The sequence below is a fragment of the Bos grunniens genome, chromosome 10, assembly GCF_055505025.1.
Source record: "Bos grunniens cultivar Pamir isolate PY7600 chromosome 10, Bosgru_T2T1.0, whole genome shotgun sequence".
Classification (NCBI taxonomy): Eukaryota; Metazoa; Chordata; class Mammalia; order Artiodactyla; family Bovidae; genus Bos; species Bos grunniens.
Genome location: NC_141174.1, coordinates 52,688,065 through 52,708,971, shown reverse-complemented (window position 1 = coordinate 52,708,971; position 20,907 = coordinate 52,688,065). Strand labels below are relative to the sequence as shown.

Below are 20,907 nucleotides of genomic sequence, written 5' to 3'. Positions count from 1 at the left end.
AGCTTTCAGGTTATCTTTTCTAAAAGACAAAATCATTTTCATCTATTCAAGACAAAAATCCACAAGATTAATTTTATGGACTCCGGGCCCTAATCAGTAGAAAATAGCAGCCTAAAATCTTATCTGTCAGTATCAGATGACTTAGCAAGTGAGTTAGACAATGCCTAAAGTGACTAATACGGTTTTGAAAAGGTGTACCGCACTCTTTGCCTCCTTTCTCAGTTTTACATGGTTTTTCTAGTCTTTGTTGTTTTTGAGTTTTGTTTTAAATTCATTTTTTCTTTTCTTTTTTATTGGAGTCTGATCGCTTTACAACACTGTGTTAGTTTCTGCTGCCAGTTTTTCTTAAGACCTCACTCCCCAGGCATGAAGCACTACCATTCTCTGGGTCATCAAGTCTCAACCAGAAGATTAGGGTCTGGATTCCACACATTCTCATTTCACTTCAAGTTCAGTGAAACTGGCAAGGATTTATTCAATGTATTCTTTGTGCCCCAGTTTCTATTCCAGGTTCCAAGTTGCCAAAATAAAGAAAGCACTTCCCTAGCCAGTCTGGAGAGGCAAGAACACACTCACCCACATTCCACCTGCAGGGTCCCAGTGTGCACGTCAGCTGATGTTTTTAGCCTCACTGGGCATAGTCCCAACCTGACCTGCCTCACAGGTTAGTTCTCTTGCTCATTTATGTCAAAGTTTATGAAAACGCCTTGAAACAATAACAGACATGAGCAAAAACTGGTATTACTGTCATTACTCATTCATATTGCCCTAGAGTCTAGAAAGGTTAGTGTTTGAAAGTGTTAGTCGCTCAGTTGTGTCCAACTCTTTGCGACCCCATAGACTGCAGCCTGCCTGACCCCTCTTGTCCTCAGAATTCTCCAGGCAAGAATACTGGAGTGGGTAGCCATTCCCTTCTCCAGGGGATCTTCCCAAGCCAGGGATCAAACCCATATCTCCCGCATTGCAGGCAGATTCTTTACTGTCTGAGCCACCAGCGAACTATGTTTATCCCCACTACAAATATAGCAATAGGTTAGAGGATCCCCCTTTTCTGGGGTCTGGTAAGGATCAGCATCACCGACTCAATGGACATGTATTTGAGCAAACACTGGGAGACAGTGAAGGACAGGGAAGCCTGGTGTCCATGGGGTCACAGAGTCAGACACAACTTGGCAACGACAAAGGATCAGCTGCAGAATTTAGTGAACAGATCTGTATCGGAATCTACACTTTTCATGTGTCACACCTGTTTCCCCAGGCTGCACCAGTCTTGGGGTAAAAATGAAATTTTTAGAAGTCTGTCTCTGGCTCTAGTCCCCATAGGCTTTGGGGACCAGGACCACCACTCTTTGCCCTTTAAAGTCATCCCCGGGGGTATGTCCTGTGCTCACTGGGATGCCAAATTCTCCTCTCTTGACCTACTCTTTTGAACCATCTCCAGCTTCCACTGGAGCTCGTGTCACCTGTTAATGGCACTGTTGCCCAAGCCAAGTCCCTGTCACCCACTGCCTCTAAAGACACAGATGCCTTGCTGGCGCTGAGCTGAGAACAAGCTGAGTCAACATTGCTAGGAGACCCTGGCTCCAGTGTTTCACCAAGACAGCACATTTTAGCTACTGCTGGCAAAGGGAATACAACCATGCCGGCATCATCCCTCTTCTCTTATTGACACCCAGGACTGGCTACGTAATTGCACGGCCTGGAGCAAAATGATAACATAGAGTCCCATGCCAAAAAAAATTTAAGAATATCAAGACAGTGGCAGTATTAAATCAAGCACAGGGCCCTTGTGAGTGCAGGGTCCTGGGAGATGGCATAGATCACAGGCCCACATAGCTGATCCTGCTGATACTTTGAGACTATCTTAAAGATATTTCCCAAAGAATTAATTCTTCCTTCACCAGCGTGCCCCAAGTGTTAAACTGAGCTTAATGCTAGCTCAGCCTCTTCAACATTGTGTCTCTAACCAAAACAATCAGCTCTTTTGGTTTGGTTATCACCATTGCTATAAATAGTTGCTGTTTCCTGCATCACCCTCTCCACTGGACCCAGGCATATTGTTGCAGTGCTGTGCTCTCAACTCCCACGCCTCTTCACCCAATCCCACGCCCAGCCACAACCCCGCAATTGAACTTCCTTTTCCTTGAGGTGAGTTTCTGTCAGCAAATCTCCTCAGCCTTCTGCACGTGAACTTATGGTGACCACTTACACCCACCTCCAGAGGAATCAAGCTCCCAAGGCTCCCAACACAGTGAATGACTGATGCACCCAACAATTCTGGTACCTTAATAGCTAGAAGCCGCAGAGACCACTATGTCAACACTGCCAGGGGTTTTACGTTTAAAGGAAAGGCAGTATTCAGCTTTGGTGCTAAAGTTAATCTTCTATTTTGGAAAACTTCGGGGCTATTTTGGAGTTGCAAAGTAAATAGACAGACCCTGCCCAAGAACAGGAGGCTTGAATCTGAAGGGGTGTCATCCCTGAGGGCAGAGCTGCATATCCAAAGGGATGCTGAGGATGGAAGGGAGGCTTTCTTCCTTCCTGGGTATGGTACTGTGATTTATGGTAAGAAATATATATTTGGTCTTCAGCCCCTTTTCTGGCACTGGACTCCTAAAACTCTTAGAATTTTCTGTTTTTAGAGCGGCAAAAGTGTCTTTCATTGTGTTAATGAAGTGACTTTTGAAAGGTTGGGGGCTGTGCGCCAGGAACACCAACCATAAGATTAGAGAGAGTAAAAATTACCATATGATCCAGGAATCCTACTACTGGGCATATACCCTGAGAAAACCACAATTCAAAAAGACGCATGCATATGGTTTTAGGAAGTGTTCCAATTTCATTCTTTGCACGTAGTTTTCCGTTTCTCCCAGCACCAGTTATTGAAGAGACTCTCTTTTCCCCACTATATACTCAGAATGGACTAAAGACCTGAATATAAAACCAGAAACTGTAAAACTCTTGGAAGAAAACATAGGCAGAACACTGTGTGACATAAACCATAGCACGATCCTCTATGACCACCTCCTAGAGTAATGGAGATAAAAATGAAAATAAGCGGGACCTGATTAAACTTAAAAGATATTGTACAATGAGGGAAACTATAAACAAGGTGAAAAAACAGCCCTCAGAATGGGAGAAAATAATAGCAAATAAAACAACCGACAAAGGATTAATTTCCAAAATATACAAACAACTCATGCAACTCAATACCAGAAAAAAAACAACAACTTAATCAAAAAGTGGGTAAAAGACAAACAGACATTTCTCCAAAGAAGACACATGGCTAACAAGCACATCAAAAAAATTTTCAACATCACTTATTATTAGAGAAATGCAAATCAAAGCTACAGTGAGATGATATCCCCTCACACTGGTCAGAATGGCCATCATCAGAAAATCTACAAACAAGGGCTGGAGAGGGTGTGAACAAAAGGGAACCCTCTTGCACTGCTGGTGGGAATGTATATTGATACAACCACTATGGAAGACAGTATGGAGATTCCTTAAAAACTAGAATAAAACTACCATACAACCCAGCAGTACCACTTCTAGGCTTATACCCTGCGAAAACTAATTTTAAAAGACACATGTACCCCAGTGTTCACTGAAGCACTATTTCCAATAGCTAGAATTTGGAAGCAACCTAGATGTGCATCAGCAGATGAATGGATAAAAAGCTGTGGTACATATATGCAATGGAATACTACTCAGCCATAAAAAGGAATGCATTTGAGTCAGTTCTAGTAAGGTAGATGAACCTAGAGCCTAACATACAGAGTGAAAAGAGTCAGAAAGGTAAAAACAAATACCGTATTGAACATATATATATATGGAATCTAGAAAGATGGTACTGATGAACCTATTTGCAGGGCAGCAATAGAGACGTAGACACAGAAAACAGACTTATGGACATGGGTTAGGGGAGGAAGGAGAGGGTGAGGTAAAAGGACAGAGTAGCATGGAAGCATATACCCTACCATATGTAAAATGGATCAGTTCACTTCATTCACTCAGTCGTGTCTGACTCTTTACAGCCCCATGGACTGCAGCATGCCAGCTTCCTTGTCCATCACCAACTCCCAGAGCTTATTTAAACTCATGTCCATTGAGTTGGTGATGGCATCCAACAATCTCATCTTCTGTCATCCCCTTCTCCCACCTTCAATCCTTCCCAGCATTAGGGTCTTTTCCAACGAGTTAATTCTTCACATCAGATGACCAAAGTATTGGAGTTTCAGCTTCAGCATCAGTCCTTCCAATGAATATTTAGGACTGAATTCCTTCAGGATAGACTGGACTTTGAAGAGTCTTCTCCAACACCACAGTTCAAAATCATCAATTCTTCAGTGCTCAGCTTTCTTTATAGTCCACCTCTCACATCCATACATCAGATCAGATCAGATCAGATCAGTCGCTCAGTCGTGTCCGACTCTTTGTGACCCCATGAATCGCAGCACGCCAGGCCTCCCTATCCATCACCAACACCCGGAGTTCACCTAGACTCACGTCCATCGAGTTGGTGATGCCATCCAGCCGTCTCATCCTCTGTCGTCCCCTTCTCCTCCTGCCCCCAATCCCTCCCAGCATCAGAGCCTTTTCTAATGAGTCAACTCTTCGCATGAGGTGGCCAAAGTACTGGAGTTTCAGCTTTAGCATCATTCCTTCCAAAGAACACCCAGGGCTGATCTCCTTCAGAATGGACTGGTTGGATCTCCTTGCAGTCCAAGGGACTCTCAAGAGTCTTCTCCAACACCACAGTTCAAAAGCATCAATTCTTCGGCGCTCAGCCTTCTTCACAGTCCAACTCTCACATCCATACATGACCACAGGAAAAACCATAGCCTTGACTAGACGAACCTTTGTTGGCAAAGTAAAGTCTCTGCTTTTGAATATGCTATCTAGGTTGGTCATAACTTTCCTTCCAAAGAGTAAGCGTCTTTTAATTTCATGGCTACAGTCACCATCTGTAGTGATTTTGGAGCCCAGAAAAATAAAGTCTGACACTGTTTCCACTGTTTCCCCATCTATTTCCCATGAAGTGGTGGGACCGGATGCCATGATCTTCACTTTCTGAATGTTGGAAAAACCATAGTTTTGACTACATGGACGTTTGGTGGTAAAGTAATGTCTCTGCTTTTTAATATGCTATCTAGGTTGGTCATAGCTTTTCTTTCAAGGAGCAAGCGTCTTTAAATTTCATGGCTGCAGTCACTATCTGCAGTGAGTTTGGAGCACAAAAAAATAAAGTCTGTCAACTGTTTCCATTGTTTCCCCATCTATTTGTCATGAAGTGATGGGACCAGATGCCATGATCTTCATTTTCTGAATGCTGTTTTAAGCCAGCTTTTCCACTCTCCTCTTTCAACTTCATCAAGAGGCTCTTTAGTTCTTCTTAGCTTTCTGCCATAAGGATGGTGTCATCTGCATATCTGAGGTTACTGATATTTCTCCCGGCAATCTTGATTCCAGCTTGTGCTTCTTCAGCCCAGCGTTTCTCATGATGTACTCTCCATATAAGTTAAATAAGCAGGGTGACAATATACAGCCTTCACATACTCCTTTCCCAATTTGGAACCAGTCTGTTGTTCCATGTCCAGTTCTAACTGTTGCTTCTTGATCTGCATACAGATTTATCAGGAGGCAGATCAGGTGGTCTGGTATTCCCATCTCTTTCAGAATTTTCCAGTTAGTTGTAATCCACACAGTCAAAGGCTTTGGGATAGTCAATAAAGCAGATATAGATGTTTTTTCTGGAATTCTCTTGTTTCTTCTATGATCCAGCAGATGTTGGCAATTAGATCTCTGGTTCCTCTGCCTTTTCTAAATCCAACTTGAACATCTGGAAGTTCATGGTACACGTACTGTTGAAGCCTGACTTGGAGAATTTTGAGCATTATTTTGCTAGCATGTGAAATGAGTGCAATTGTGTGGTAGTTTGAACATTCTTTAGCATTGCCTTTCTTTGGGATTGGAATGAAAACTGACCTTTTCCAGTCCTGTGGCCACTGCTGAGTTTTCCAAATTTGCTGACATATTGAGTGCAGCACTTTCATAGCATCATCTTTTAGGATTTGAAAAAGCTCAACTGGAATTCCATCACCTCCACTAGCTTTGTTCACAGTGACACTTCCTAAGGCCCACTTGACTTCGCATTCCAGGATGTCTGGCTCTAGATAATCACCATCGTGATTATCTGGGTCGTGAAGCTCTTTTTTGTACAGTTCTTCTGTGTATTCTTGCCACCTCTTTTAATGTCTTCTGCTTCTGTTAGGTCCATACCATTTCTGTCCTTTATTGTGCCCATCTTTGCATGAAAGTTTCCCTTGGTATCTCTAATTTTCTTGAAGAGATCTCTAGTCTTTCTTATTCTGTTGTTTTCCTCTATTTCTTTGCATTGATCACTGAGGAAGGCTTTCTTATCTCTCCTTGCTATTCTTTGGAATTCTGCATTCAAATGCTTATATCTTTCTTTCCTCCTTTGCCTTTCACTTCTCTTCTTTTCTCAGCTATTTGTAAGGCCTCCTCAGACAACCATTTTGCCTTTTGCATTTCTTTTTCTTGGGATGGTCTTGATCACTGCCTCCTGAACAAAAGCATGAACCTTCGTCCATAGTTCTTCAGGCACTCTGTCTATCACATCTAATCCCATCAATCTGTTTGTCACTTCTACTATATAATCATAAAGGATTTGATTTAGGTCAAACCTGAATGGCCTAGTGGTTTTCCCTACTTTCTTCACTGTAAGCCTGAATTTGGCAATAAGGAGTTCACGATCTGAGCCACAGTCAGCTCCCTGTCTTGTTTTTGCTGACTGTATAGAACTTCTCCACCTTTGGCTGCAAAGAATATAATCAATCTGATTTTGGTATTGACCATCTGGTGATGTCCATGTGTAGAGTTGTCTCTTGTGTTGTTGGAAGAGGGTGTTTGCTATGACCAGTGCATTCTCTTGGCAAAACTCTGTTAGCCTTTGCCCTGCTTCATTTTGTACTCCAAGGCCTAACTCCAAGTTAGGGTTAGGTATCTCTTGACTTCCTACTTTTGTATTCCAATTCCCTATGATGAAAACGACATCTTTTTTTGTGTTAGTTCTAGAAGGTCTTGTAGGTCTTCATAGAAGCATTCAACTTCAGCTTCTTCAGCATTACTGGTTGGGGCATAGATTTGGATTACTGTGGTATTGAATGGTTTGCCTTGGAAATGATCCAAGATCATTCTGTCGTTTTTGAGATTGCACCCAAGTACTGCACATTGGACTCTTTTGTTGACTATGATGGCTATTCCATTTCTTCTAAGGGATTCTTGCCCACAGTAGTAGATATGATGATCATCTGAGTTAAATTCACCCATTCCAGTCCATTTTAGTTCACTGATTTCTAAAATGTCGATGTTCATTCTTGCCGTCTCCTGTTTGACCACTTTCAATTTACTTTGATTCATGGACCTAACAATATTTTTCTTTACAGCATCAAACTTTTCTACCATCACCAGTCACATCCACAACTGGGTGTTGTTTTTGCTTTGGCTCTCTCTTCATTATTTCTGGAGTTATTTCTCCACTGTTCTCCAGTAGCACATTGGGCACCTACCAACCTGGGGGAGTTCATCTTTCAGTGTCCTATCTATTTGCCTTTTCATACTGTTCATGGGGTTCTCAAAGCAAGAATACTGAAGTGGTTTGCCATTTCCTTCTCTGGTGGACCACGTTTTGTCAGAACTCCCCACCATGACCTGTCTGTCTTGGGTGGCCCTACATGGCTTGGCTAATAGTTTCATTGAGTTAGACAAGGCTGTGGTCCAGGTGATCAGTTTGATTAGTTTTCTGTGGTTGTTAGTTTTCATTCTGTCTGCCCTCTGACAGACAAGGATAAGAGGATTATGGAAGAGACTGACTGTAGAGGAAACTGGGTCTTGTTCTGATGGACCATGCTCAGTAAATCTTTAATCCAGTTTTCTGTTGATGGGCAGTGCTATGTTCCCTTCCTGTTTTTTGAGCTGAGGCCAAATTACGGTGGCATTAATGCATATAATGGCAACCTCCTTCAAAAGGTCCTGTGGACTCACTGCCACTGTCAGTGCCCCCAGACCCTGCAGCAGGGCACCGCCGACCCATGCCTCTGCCGGAGACTCCTGGACTCTCGTGGGTAAGTCTGGGTCAGGGTCCTGGTGCACACAAGATTTTGTTTGTGCCTTCCAAGAGTCTGTTTCCCCAATCCTGTGTAAGTTCTGGTGGCTCTCGTGAAGTCGTGAAGTCACTCAGTTGTGTCCGACTCTTTGCGACTCCATGGACTGTCACCTACCAGACTCCTCAGGCAACAGGCCATGTAGGCGAGAGTCCATGGAGTTTTTCAAGCAAGAGTACTGGAGTGGGTTGCCATCTGGTGGCTCTGTGTTGGGGTTAATGGCAACCTCCTCCAAGAGGGTGTATGCCATACCCAGATCTGCTGCACCCAGAGCCCCTGCCCGTGCGCAGGCCACTGCTGACCAGTACCTCTGCAGGAGACACTCAAACACTCAAAGGTAGGCCTGGCTCAGTCTCTGTGAGGTCTCCTAGTGCATACAAGGTTTTGTTTGAGCCCTCTGAGTATCTCTGCTGGGGATGGGGTTTGATTCTAAGTGTGATTTAGCCCCTCCTACCGCCTTGCTGGGGCTTCTCCTTTGATAGCCAATGGAAATTTGCTGTATAACTCAGGGAACTCAAACCTGGGGTCTCTAACAACCTAGAGGGGTGAGAAAGGGTGGGAGGTGGTAGGGAGGTTCAATAGAGAGGGGATATATGTACACCTATGGTTAATACATGTTGATGTATGGCAGAAATGAAACCCATGTTGTAAAGCAATTATCCTTCAGTTTAAGATAAACAAAAGCACATGCACTCCAATGTTCACTGCAGTACTATTTACAATAGCCAGGACATGGAAGCAACTTAGGTGTTCACTGACAGGTGAATGGATACAGAAGATATGGTACATATATACAATGGAATATTACTCAGCTATAATTGTAGTGAGGTGGATGAAACTAGAATCCATTACATACAGCGAAGTCAGAAAAACAAATATAAGTCAGAAAGAAAAAATATATAAAGCATATATATGGAATCTAGAAAAACAGTACTGATGAACTTATTCACGAAGATGAAATGGAGACACAGATGTAGAGATGTAGAGTAAGGTCTGGTGGACAGAGTGGGGGAAGGAGCAAGTAGGACAAATTGAAAAAGTATCATTGACGTACATACACTCATGTGTAAAATAGATAACTTTACTAGGCAAAAAGCCTGTGTCCTTGCTTGAGGGCAGGGATGGCAACACCTTGGAAAGGCCACCTAGTGATGTCTAGGCTATTATTCCAGGGAGTGTGAGAAGCAACATCCATGACTGACACAAGCCAACCTTAGGACAGAGAGGGAGACAGTTCATATCCTCTGGGTGGTCTCTGAAACACTTGTGGGAGAGAAAACAGGGGGAAATCTTATCTCCATCATAGACGGGAGAGTTGTGTTATTTGGGTAAAAAGGGAAGATGTCCCCTACCAGGCGGAAAAGTTTGAGATAGCTGGCTTACATGTATTTTATCCAACTCAGACATGCTCTTCCAAGGTTGGTGCCTGTAATCAGTCAGGATTTCTGGCTCTGTTGCCCTTGCTTTCCACACAACATAAAATCTGGCAAACAAAGTTAGGAGTGACTTCCAGAGCAATGGCAAGTAGGTTAAAGTTTCACATGATTCTTTCTCTAGATATTCTGTTAAATTTTTCATTTCTACTGTCAAGAAGAAATACTTCTGCCAACAGCATTGAAAGTAATAAGAAGATGACTATAAGAGGAGACATTTCAATGCATACCAAAGAAGTCAAGGGACCATAAAAGACTACTACAAACAATTACACACCAAATTGGACAATGTAGAACAAATGGATACTTTTTTTTTGAAGTTCACACATTTTATGTATATGAAAACACCTCCAACTATTACTCAGAGCATTCATACTGGCCTGATCCCTATGTAACAGCAGATTTGAAGAGACAATCAGAAGACAATGAACAAACCTCAGAAAATTAATGATAATAATAGAATCTATATACTTTCTTAAACTATTTATAAAATGCATTCACATATATTATTTCATTTGATTCATACAAAACCTTGAAATATTATTTTTAGAGTATGTCCCAAATGGATAAACATACAACCTACCAAGGCTAAATCATGAAGAAACTGAAAATCTGAACAGATGCATTATCAGTAAGAAGATTGAATCAGTAACCCAAAAATCTCCAAAAAGACAAAAGTCCAGAAATTACATGACTTCACTGGTGAATTCTACAAACTTTCAGAGAATTAACACCAATCCTTCTCAACTCTTCCAAAAATAAATGAGGAAGGAACATTCCTAAACTCATTTTATGAGGCCAGCATTACCAGGATATCAAAATCTAATAAGGTCACTATAAGGAAAGAAAACTACAGGTCAAACCAATATCCCTAATTAACATAGATGCAAAATAATCAACAAATATTAACAAACCAAATTTAGGAATACTTTAAAAGGAGCACATGCCAGAATCAAGTGGGATTCATTCCAGGGATGCAGGATGGTTCAGCATTCACAAAGAAATCAATGTGATACCCAACACTAATAAAATGAAGGGTAAACATCACATGATCATCTTAACAGATGCAGAAATGGCATTTGACAAAATTCAGCATTCATTTATGATAAAAACTCTCAATAAATTGGGTATAAAAGGAATGTATTTCAACCCAATAAAAGTCATCCATGGCAAGCCAATGGCTAACATCATACTCAACAGGGAAAAGCTGAAAACTTTTCCTCTTAAATAAGGAATAAGACAACTTATTTTCATAGTATTGGTAGTCCTAGCAAGAACTATTAGGCAAGAAAGAGAAAGAAAAACCAAATCAAAAAGAAATAAAACTGTCCCTATTTGCAGATGACATTGTAATATATGCAGAAAACTCTAAAGGCTACACACACACACACACACACACACACACACACACACACACACACACACACACACAAAACTGTTAGGACTCCTCTAGGGTTCCAGAGGCTCAGAATCCACCTGCCAATGCAGGGGCACAGGTTCAATCCCTGGTCCAGGAAGATTCCATATGCTTCAGGGCAACTAAGCCCATGCACCACAACTGCTGAGCCTATTCTCTAGAGCCCATGAGCCGCAAATACTGAAGCCCACAGGACCTACAGCCTGTGTTCCACAACAAGAGAAGCCATTGCAAGGAGAAACCTGAACACCGCAACTAGAGAATAGCTCCCACTCATTGCAACTACTACAGAAAGCTCACGTGCAGCAATGAAGACCCAGAACAGCCCAAAATTTTTCTCAAAATTAAAAAGTAAAAGACTGTCAGAATAAAAATATTCAGTAAAGTTGTAGGATAAAAAAATCAACATACAAAAATCAATGGCACTTCTAGCACTTCTATACACTAGTAAAGAACTATCGGGAAGAGAGTTTTTTTTTTAAACTCCCATTTACAATTGCATCAAAAGGAATAAAATACCTAGGAATAAATTTAACCAAGGGGGTGAAAGACTTGCAGGCTGAACACCATAAGACTGATGAAAGAAACTGAAGGAGACATGATAAATTGCAGTCAAGTGAGCAAGATGCATCAGGGTCAGGACTGATGGGGACTCCCTGCTGGACCCCCAGGCACACAGCTTGGTCCTGATCCCCCTGGTGTGACTCTCTGCTCAGGGTCACGACTAAGACTGGGGACTCTGGACTGGGATCAGGCAACTTTATTTTCCCAGAGGTCCCTGGGCGAGGTACAACTGCCAGGAAGGGGATGGGTTCCTCCCTCCCTAACAGCCTCCAGGCCTATGGTGGGCTCATTCCGGACACCAGAATTCAGGAATTCACTTCCAAGTTTCACCAAAGTCCACCCTCAACCAGTGCAAGCACATAGAGAAATTGTGCCACCATCTTTGGTCAATATCACACCCTTTGTATGTGTATGAAGAAAGTTTCCTTTTTTCCTTCTTGCTGCTAGTGAACCATTGTTTCACACCATACACAAAAATCAACTCATAATGGAATAAAGATTTGACCATAAGGCCCTGAAATCATAAAACTTCTAGAAGAAAACATAGGGAGTAAGGTCCTTGACATTGATCTTGGCAATAGTTTTCTGGATTTACACCAAAAGCAAAGGCAACCAGAGCAAAAATTTAAAAGGACTACATCAAACTAAAAAGTTTCTGCACATCAAGGGAAACCATCATGGAAATGAAAAAGCAACTCAGAATGGGAGAAAATAATCGCAAATCATGTATCTGATAAAGGTTGCTGCTGCTGCTAAGTCGCTTCAGTCATGTCCGACTCTGTGCGACCCCATGGACTGCAGCCTACCAGGCTTCTCAGTCCCTGGGATCCTCCAGGCAAGAACACTAGAGTGGGTTGCCATTTCCTTCTCCAATACATGAAAGTGGAAAGTGAAAGTGAAGTTACTCAGTCGTGTCTGATTCTTAGCGACCCCATGGACTGCAGCTTACCAGGCTCCTCCATCCATGGGATTTTCTGGGCAACAGTACTGAAGTGGGGTGCCATTGCCTTCTCCCTGATAAAGGTTAATATCCATTATATATATTATATATAAAATATTTATATCATATATATAATACAAATATATTCTATGTATTGTATTATAATTATATATAATATATCATATATAATTATATGTAATATATATACATTATTATAGTATATAATATAGAATATATGTTATATATTATATATATTATATTGTATATATGTTATATACTATGTTATTATATATTATATAATCATATATATTTATATTTATAATCATATATAATTATATATTATTAATTATATAATATATAATATAAATATTTAATAATATAATATAATATATATATATAAATCATGCAACTCAATGGCAAAAAAAAAAGTCTGATTAAAAGAAGGCAGATCTGAACAAACATTTTCATGAAGAAGAAATAAAGATGGCTAACAAGCACACAAAAAGATGCTCAACATTGCTAATTGTTAGAGAAATACAAATCAAAACAACAGTGAGGTATCGGGTCCTGTGTGAAGGACTCACAGGAGCTAGTCAGAGAATGACTATTATCCTGTGAGAATGACTATTTTCAAAAAGTCTACAAATAACAAACAATGGCCCGGATGTGGAGAAAAGAGAACCCTTCTTCATTTGTTGGTAGAAAGATAAATTGGTGTAGTCACTAATGTGACTACAGTATGGAAGTTTCTTTAAAAAATTGTTTTAAATAGAACCACCATATGACCCAGCAATTCCACTTTTGGGAATTCATCCAAAGGAAACTAAAAGAATAACTGCAATCCCATGTTATTGCAGTATTGTTTACAATAGCCAAGACATGCAAACAATCTAAATGTCCACTGTTGGATAAATGGATTAAAATAATGTGCAATATAGCCATTCCCTTCTCCAGGGGATCTTCCTGACCCAGGGATTGAACCCCTGGTCTCCTGCATTGTAGGCAGATTCTTTAAGTGCATTATTCTACACATAATGGAATATTAAGCCATAAAAATAAAATCTTGCCTTTATGACAACAGGGATGAGGGCATTTATACTAAGTGAAACAAAGCAAACTGAGAAAGACAAATATTGAATGATCTCACTTACGTGTGGAATCTAAAAACAAGCGAAAACTCCAAACCCACAGATGCAGAGAAGAGATTAGTGGTTATCAGAAGCAGGAGGTCAGGGATGGGCAAAAATGGATGAAGGGGGTCGAAAGGTAAATACTTGCAGTTATAAAATAAATAAGGCCTGGGGATGCAACGTACAGCATGGTGACTATAGTTAATAATACTCAACTGTATATTTGAAAGCTGCTAAGAGAATAAATTTTGTTAAGTTTTCATCACAAGAAGAAAATTGTATAACTATGCATGGTAATAGATGTCAACTAGATTATTGTGATGCTCATTTTCAATATTACATATAATGAATCAACGTTGCATACCTGAAACTAACATAATGTTCTAGGTCAATCATCTCTTAATTAAAAAAGAAAGATTTATACATGTTACCAGACTGGCAAGAGCTTATGTGTGTCCAGCTCCAAAAAGCAGGATTAAGTAGCATTAATACCTGCTCTAAGATTGGAGGTGGGAAAAAGCGACAATAAAACTATTTACCATCTCTCTTTCTATTAATAATTTATTGACCAGAGATGTAGTAATATGTCTTTTGTTACCCAAACATTACTGGACCAGAGTGTTTCAGTATTAACTCACATAACAAATCACACTGGCCACAGACATTAGCGTCTACAAAAATCCCCCAGTCAATAAGGTGTTAAGGGTCTTCCCTGGTGGTCCAGTCATTAAGAATCCACCTTGCATTGCAAGAGACACGGATTTGATCCCCAGTATGGGAAGATCCCCGGAGAAGGCAATGGCAACCCACTCCAGTACTCTTGCCTGGAAAATCCCATGGGCGGAGGAGCCTAGTAGGTTGCAGTCCATGGGGTCGCAAAGAGTCGGACATGACTGAGCAACTTCACTTTCACTTTTCATTTTCCTGCATTGGAGAAGGAAATGGCAACCCACTCCAGTGTTCTTGCCTGGAGACTCCCAGGGATGGGGGACCCTGGTGGGCTGCCGTCTATGGGGTCGCATAGAGTTGGACACGACTGAAGCAACTTAGCAGCAGCAGCAGCAGCATGGGAAGATCCCACATGCATCAGGGCAACTAAACCTGTGTGCCACAGCTACTGAAACCCACGTGTCTAGAGCCCTGCTCCACAAGAGAAGCCACCGCAGTGAGAAGTTCACACACCACAATGAAGAGTGCACCCCACTTACCACAACTAAAGAAAGCCCACGTGCAGCAACAAAGACTCACCACAGTCAAAAAATAAATAAATCTTAAAAAAAAAAAATAATGTATTAAAAGAAGGGCACACTCAGCAAGATTTTCAATGACCAAAGAGCTATTTTTTGATAAACCAAATAACTTATAGCCATACCTTGAAAATTAAACTCTTAAGTACTACATGGCAAATAAGTACAGAAACTATTCTGCAAATTAAAACAATTAAATTTTTATTTTTTTTTCTTTTTTTTAATTTCAGATATACACATGCTCCCCATCCTGAACCCTCCGCCCTCCCCCCTCCCCATACCATCCCCCTGGGCCTTCCCAGTGCACCAGCCCCAAGCATCCAGCCTTGTGCACTGAACCTGGACTGGCATCTCGTTTCATACATGACATTTCACATGTTTCAATGCCATTCTCCCAAATCTTCCCACCCTCTCCCACAGAGTCCATAAGACTGTTCTATACATCAGTGTCTCTTTTGCTGTCTCGTATACAGGGTTATCGTTACCATCTTTCTAAATTCCATATATATGCGTTAGTATACTGTATTTATGTTTTTCCTTCTGGCTTACTTCACTCTGTATAATAGGCTCCAGTTTCATCCACCTCATTAGAACTGATTCAAATGTATTCTTTTTAATGGCTGAGTAATACTCCATTGTGTATATGTACCACAGCTTCCTCATCCATTCATCTGCTGATGGACATCTAGGTTGCTTCCATGTCCTGGCTATTATACACAGTGCTGCGATGAACATTGGGGTACACGTGTCTCTTACCCTTCTGGTTTCCTCAGTGTGTATGCCCAGCAGTGGGATTGCTGGATCATAAGGCAGTTCTATTTCCAGTTTTTTAAGGAATCTCCACACTGTTCTCCATAGTGGCTGTACTAGTTTGCATTCCCACCAACAGTGTAAGAGGGTTCCCTTTTCTCCACACCCTCTCCAGCATTTATTATTTGTAGACTTTTGGATCGCAGCCATTCTGACTGGTGTGAAATGGTACCTCATAGTGGTTTTGATTTGCATTTCTCTGATAAAGAGTGATGTTGAGCATCTTTTCAAGTGTTTGTTAGCCATCTGTATGTCTTCTTTGGAGAAATGTCTATTTAGATCTTTGGCCCATTTTTTGATTGGGTCGTTTATTTTTCTGGAGTTGAGCTGTAGGAGTTGCTTATATATTTTTGAGATTAGTTGTTTGTCGGTTGCTTCATTTGCTATTAAATTAAATTTTTAATTTTTACCTAATTTAGCTACTGATTGAGGATAGGTGATGGCAGTGAGATAGGCAGAGGGCAAAGCTGGGCCCTAACTCTGGCTGTTGCTTCTTTGGAAACAACTCTGAGACCTGACCACAGTGCTTGCAGGTGCCAGCCCAACCCCCAGTGGGTGCAGCCCAACGCTCAGGAGCAGTGGACCAGAACAGGAGATGCCCTCTTGCCCACTCTCCTTTTGCATCAGCAGATCCATGCTCTTGTCCTCTTTCCTGCAGTAACTATGATAAACGTGCCCACTCTGAGCTGGGAGTCCTGCCCTCAGAACAAGCAGAGGCTCAGGGACATTGATGCTACTGCCCAGTCTTGCCCCCACCCCCAAGTCAGGGGCTGGGCACCAGCTTCAGGATGCGTGGTTCTGGGTACCCTGAAATAGAGGGGCATGGGCCCAGTTACAACTCTTGGACTTGAAATCCACATTTAGTTACCCTGAGTTTCCCCCTGCCTGGCCTCTATCAACTGATCCAATGCTCCTCCATCCATGGAATTTCCCAGGCAAGAATACTGGAATGAGTTGCCGTTTCCTTCTCCAGGGGATCTTCCTGACCCAGGGATCGAACCCACATCTCCCGCACTGGCAGGCAGATTCTTTACCACTGAGCCATCTCAGAAGCCTGATCCAATGCACACAAACTCTAAAACAGGGATGGAAAAAGGAATCTATCTCAGGTAAACAGATCTGCTCCTGTACCTGGAAAGGCTAGATGAGGACAACCCCAAGGGCCAGCTGAGTTTGGACTGAAGAAACTGACAAAAGAAAGAGGCAATCCCAGGCTTGACCACCAAGCCAGCTGGTGAATGGGCCCTCTGCAGGAGCTCAAGACCAAGCAACAGGCTGGACTGCTCCACGTCTGCTGGGGAGGGAATCCTGAACAGCTTCCCCTAAAAGAGTGGTTCCCAGAGGAGTGTCCCGTTAATTGTAAAGAAATAATCTGGCCCTGTTGAGCAGTTTTACACACAATGAATAAAAGAACAAAAACAGAACAATAAAAGTTAAAATCATCTCTAAAGCAGCTATCCAGGCCCCATCTGTTCTGTTCTCATCCTTTCAGGTACAACATGGACTGAGGGTGAGACCATGGTGTTCCTGGATGGATAAGGAGCCTGGCTCCCCACATGAGCTGCATTGGCCAGCTGACTTCTGCTGGGAAGAATGAGATCTGGGAAGGCTTCCCAGGGAATATGACTGCCTGAGACATTGGAAGGCAGTCTGACCATGGGAAGGAGGGGAGGGAAGGGGCTTTCCAGACAGAGGGACAGCAAGTGGACATCTCTGAATGTATGAAGACAGAGGGAGGCTTCCAGTAGGACAGATGACAAGAGGCTGAAGCTCTCGAGTTGGGACAATAGCCACAGATGAGGCTGGCAGCATGAACAAGTAGCTTATTCATGAGATACCTTTTAGGCTAAGGTGAGAGGTTTACCTTTTTCCCTCTGTGATAAGGTGACACAGAAGAAGCTATATAACTACCTGTCTGTTGATGGGGTGGATATACACCTGAGTAAGACTAGAGCGGAGGACCCAGGTAGGAGCGTGTTAGACTAGCTCTCAGTGAAATAAAGCCACCTGGGAGAGCAACACTATCAGAACTTGCCTAACACACTCACAGAGCTAGGCATGGGGCCACGCACATCACACGTATCGATCATTTATCCCCACAGCAAGCCCACAGGAAGGCACTGTTACTAATATTTCCTTTACATCTGAAATGAGGCAGAGAGAAGCTGAACCATCTCCCCTTTGCTGCATAGCCGTGAGTTCAGAGTCAGAATCCACCAGTGCTCTCAACCACTACATGTCCTCTCCTGAAGCCGGGGAAAAGTGGCCGTCAGATTCTAGAGATGGTTGTTAGGAGGCAGAATTAAAAGGACTTTATGGTGGATGGAGTATGAGAAGAGGAAGAGTCAAGAATGACTCCCAAATTTCTAGCTTGGGTATCTGAATGGAAGGTAATATCTCTCACAGAAGATGGTCCACATGGAGGGGTGGGGAAGGACTTCAAGGAGGAGGAAAAAATGCTTCTGGAAAGTGACAAAAGCCTGAAAAATCTGAAGGGTTTATGGGAGATCTTAGGAAGGGCAGAAGCAGTGGGTTAGCTGAGAGCAGGTTAAGGGGAGGAAGCAAGGTAGAGAAATAGAGTGTGTAGACAACTCCAGAGATAAGCTTGGCTATGAATAGAGAAGGGAGTGAAATGTCCCTTGAAGAGGGATTTTGCTTTCACTTTTTTGTTACTATGACAAGACCCAAGCAGTTCCTACCTCATGACAAGAGGGACTATGAAGGGGTTGAGTGGGTCAGTACAGAGTGAAGGAATTTGCCATGTGGTGATTCCTGTTTTATCTAGAGGAGGGGGGTGGTGATAAAACATTTTACAGATCTGTTAGATGGTCAAGATCATGGTCTGTGCAAGACCGCACAGGCTTCTCAACCTGTGTTCTTTCTGTTACACAGATTAAAAGGTTTCTTTTGCTTTTTCTCAAAAAAGCAGTTTTAAAATGTTACTTTCTGTATAAAATGGAATTATAATATTTAGCCTGTAAGTTAATCTTGTTTCATGGATTGCTTTTTCTTTCAAGAGAGGACTTAACTTCAAACAGGTTTGGGGAGAAAGTGTATTGCACAATATTTGAAATAAATGTTCTATTCTGGAGATTGGAAGGCTTGTCTACTGAGGGGGATGAGGAATCACTTATGAGTTTTAGATTGCAATACAGACTTTAGAAATTCCCTTACAGAAGAAGTCAGTCAGAAAACAAATATCATATATAAACACACATATATGGAATCTAGAAAAATGATATTGATGAACCTATTTGAATGGAAGGTCTGGAGACACAGATGTAGAGAATGGACTTATGGACACAGTTGGGGAGGGGAAAAGTGGGATGAATAGAGAAGGTAGCATCAACATAAATACACTATCATGTTTAAAATGGATAGCTGGTGAGAAGTTGCTATATAAAACAGGGAGCCCAGTCTAGTGCTCTGTGATGACCTAGAGAAGTGGGAAGGGGGGATGTGAGGGAGGCTCAAGAGGAAGGGGATACATGTAGAGTTATGGCTGATTTGCATCGTTGTACAGCAGAAACCAACACAACATTGGTAAATTAAAAAAGGAAAAAAGAAATTCACTTACAAGTTGTGCACCAAAAAATCTCTAGAAAAAATTAGAAGTTTCTCCATTTTGAATTGTATAAAATAAAAAGAGAAAAAAGTAGAGTCAAACTAAAGATCATGGAGGCTAGATTGGTTTGGATGATGTTTTTAACCTTTTATAGTGAGAGTGGGGGACAGACTCAATGACCAAGAACCACAGTCTGTGTGGTAATATATCTAAATATAGATAGATGTAATGGAATCTATCCTAGATTCCTAGAGTAATGGAAATAAAAACAGTGGGAACTAATTAAAATTAAAAGTTTTTGTACAATGAAGGAAACTATGAACAAGGTGAAAAGACAGCCCTCAGAATGAGAGAAAATAACAGCAAATGAAACAACTGACAAAGGATTAATTTCCAAAATATACAAGCAGTTAATATAACTCAATACCAGAAAAACAAACAACCCAAACAAAAAGTGGGCAGAAGACCTAAACAGACATTTCTCCAAAGAAGAAATACAGGTGGCTAAAAGACACATGAAAAGATGCTCAACATCACTCATTATTCAGTTCAGTTCAGTCGCTCAGTTGTGTCTGACTCTTTGCAATCCCATGAATCACAGCACGCCAGGGCTCCCTGTCCATCACCAACTCCTGGAGTTCACTCAAACTCATGTCCATTGAGTTGGTGATGCCATCCAGCCATCTCATCCTCTGTCGTCCCCTTCTCCTCCTGCCCCCAATCCCTCTCAGCATCAGTCTTTTCCAATGAGTCAACTCTTCGCATGAGGTGGCCAAAGTACTGCAGTTTCAGCTTTAGCATCATTCCTTCCAAAGAACACCCAGGACTGATCTCCTTTAGAATGGACTGGTTGGATCTCCTTGCAGTCCAAGGGACTCTCAAGAGTCTTCTCCAACACCACAGTTCAAAAGCATCAATTCTTCAGCACTCAGCTTTCTTCAGAGTCCAACTCTCATATCCATACATGACCACTAGAAAAACCATAGCCTTGACTGGACGGACCTTTGTTGGCAAAATAATGTCTCTGCTTTTGAATATGCTATCTAGGTTGGTCATAACTTCCCTTCCAAGAAGTAAGCGTCTTTTAATTTCATGGCTGCAGTCACCATCTGCAGTGATTTTGGAGCCCCAGAAAATGAAGTCTGACACTGTTTCCACTGTTTCCCCACCTATTTCCCATGAAGTGATGGGACCAGATGCCATGATCTTAGTTCACTCATTATTAGAGAAATGCAAATCAAAACTACAATTAGAAATTACCTCACATGGGTCAGGATGGCCATCACCAAAAATCTACAGACAGTAAATGCTGGAGAGGATGTGGAGAAAAGGGAACCCTCTTGCACTGTTGGTGGGAATGTAAACTGATACAGCCACTATAGAAGACAGTATGGAGATTCCTTTAAAAACTAGGAGTAAAACTATCATATGATCCAACAATCCCACTACTGGGCATATACCCTGAGGAAACTGGGTGTTGAAAAAGATACATGTACCCCAATGTTCATTGCCACACTATTTACAATAGCTAGGACCTGGAAGCAACCTAGATGTCCATCAACAGATGTGGTACATATATACAATGTACATACAATGGAATATGACTCAACCATAA

The 20,907-nt window shown here is 41.8% G+C and overlaps 2 long non-coding RNA genes across 2 annotated transcripts in view; one reads left to right on the top strand and one right to left on the bottom strand.

Annotated features, from left to right (window-relative positions):
- LOC147364536 (uncharacterized) overlaps positions 1-20,907 on the bottom strand; it is a 131,992-nt gene that overhangs the window by 38,021 nt on the left and 73,064 nt on the right. The window lies entirely within an intron of this gene.
- The window catches only part of LOC147364537 (uncharacterized), a 29,043-nt gene continuing 10,167 nt past the window's right edge, over positions 2,032-20,907 (top strand). Inside the window, exon 1 of the long non-coding RNA XR_015134641.1 lies at positions 2,032-2,251. This is a non-coding gene — a long non-coding RNA (uncharacterized LOC147364537). The remainder of the gene's footprint in view (positions 2,252-20,907) is intronic.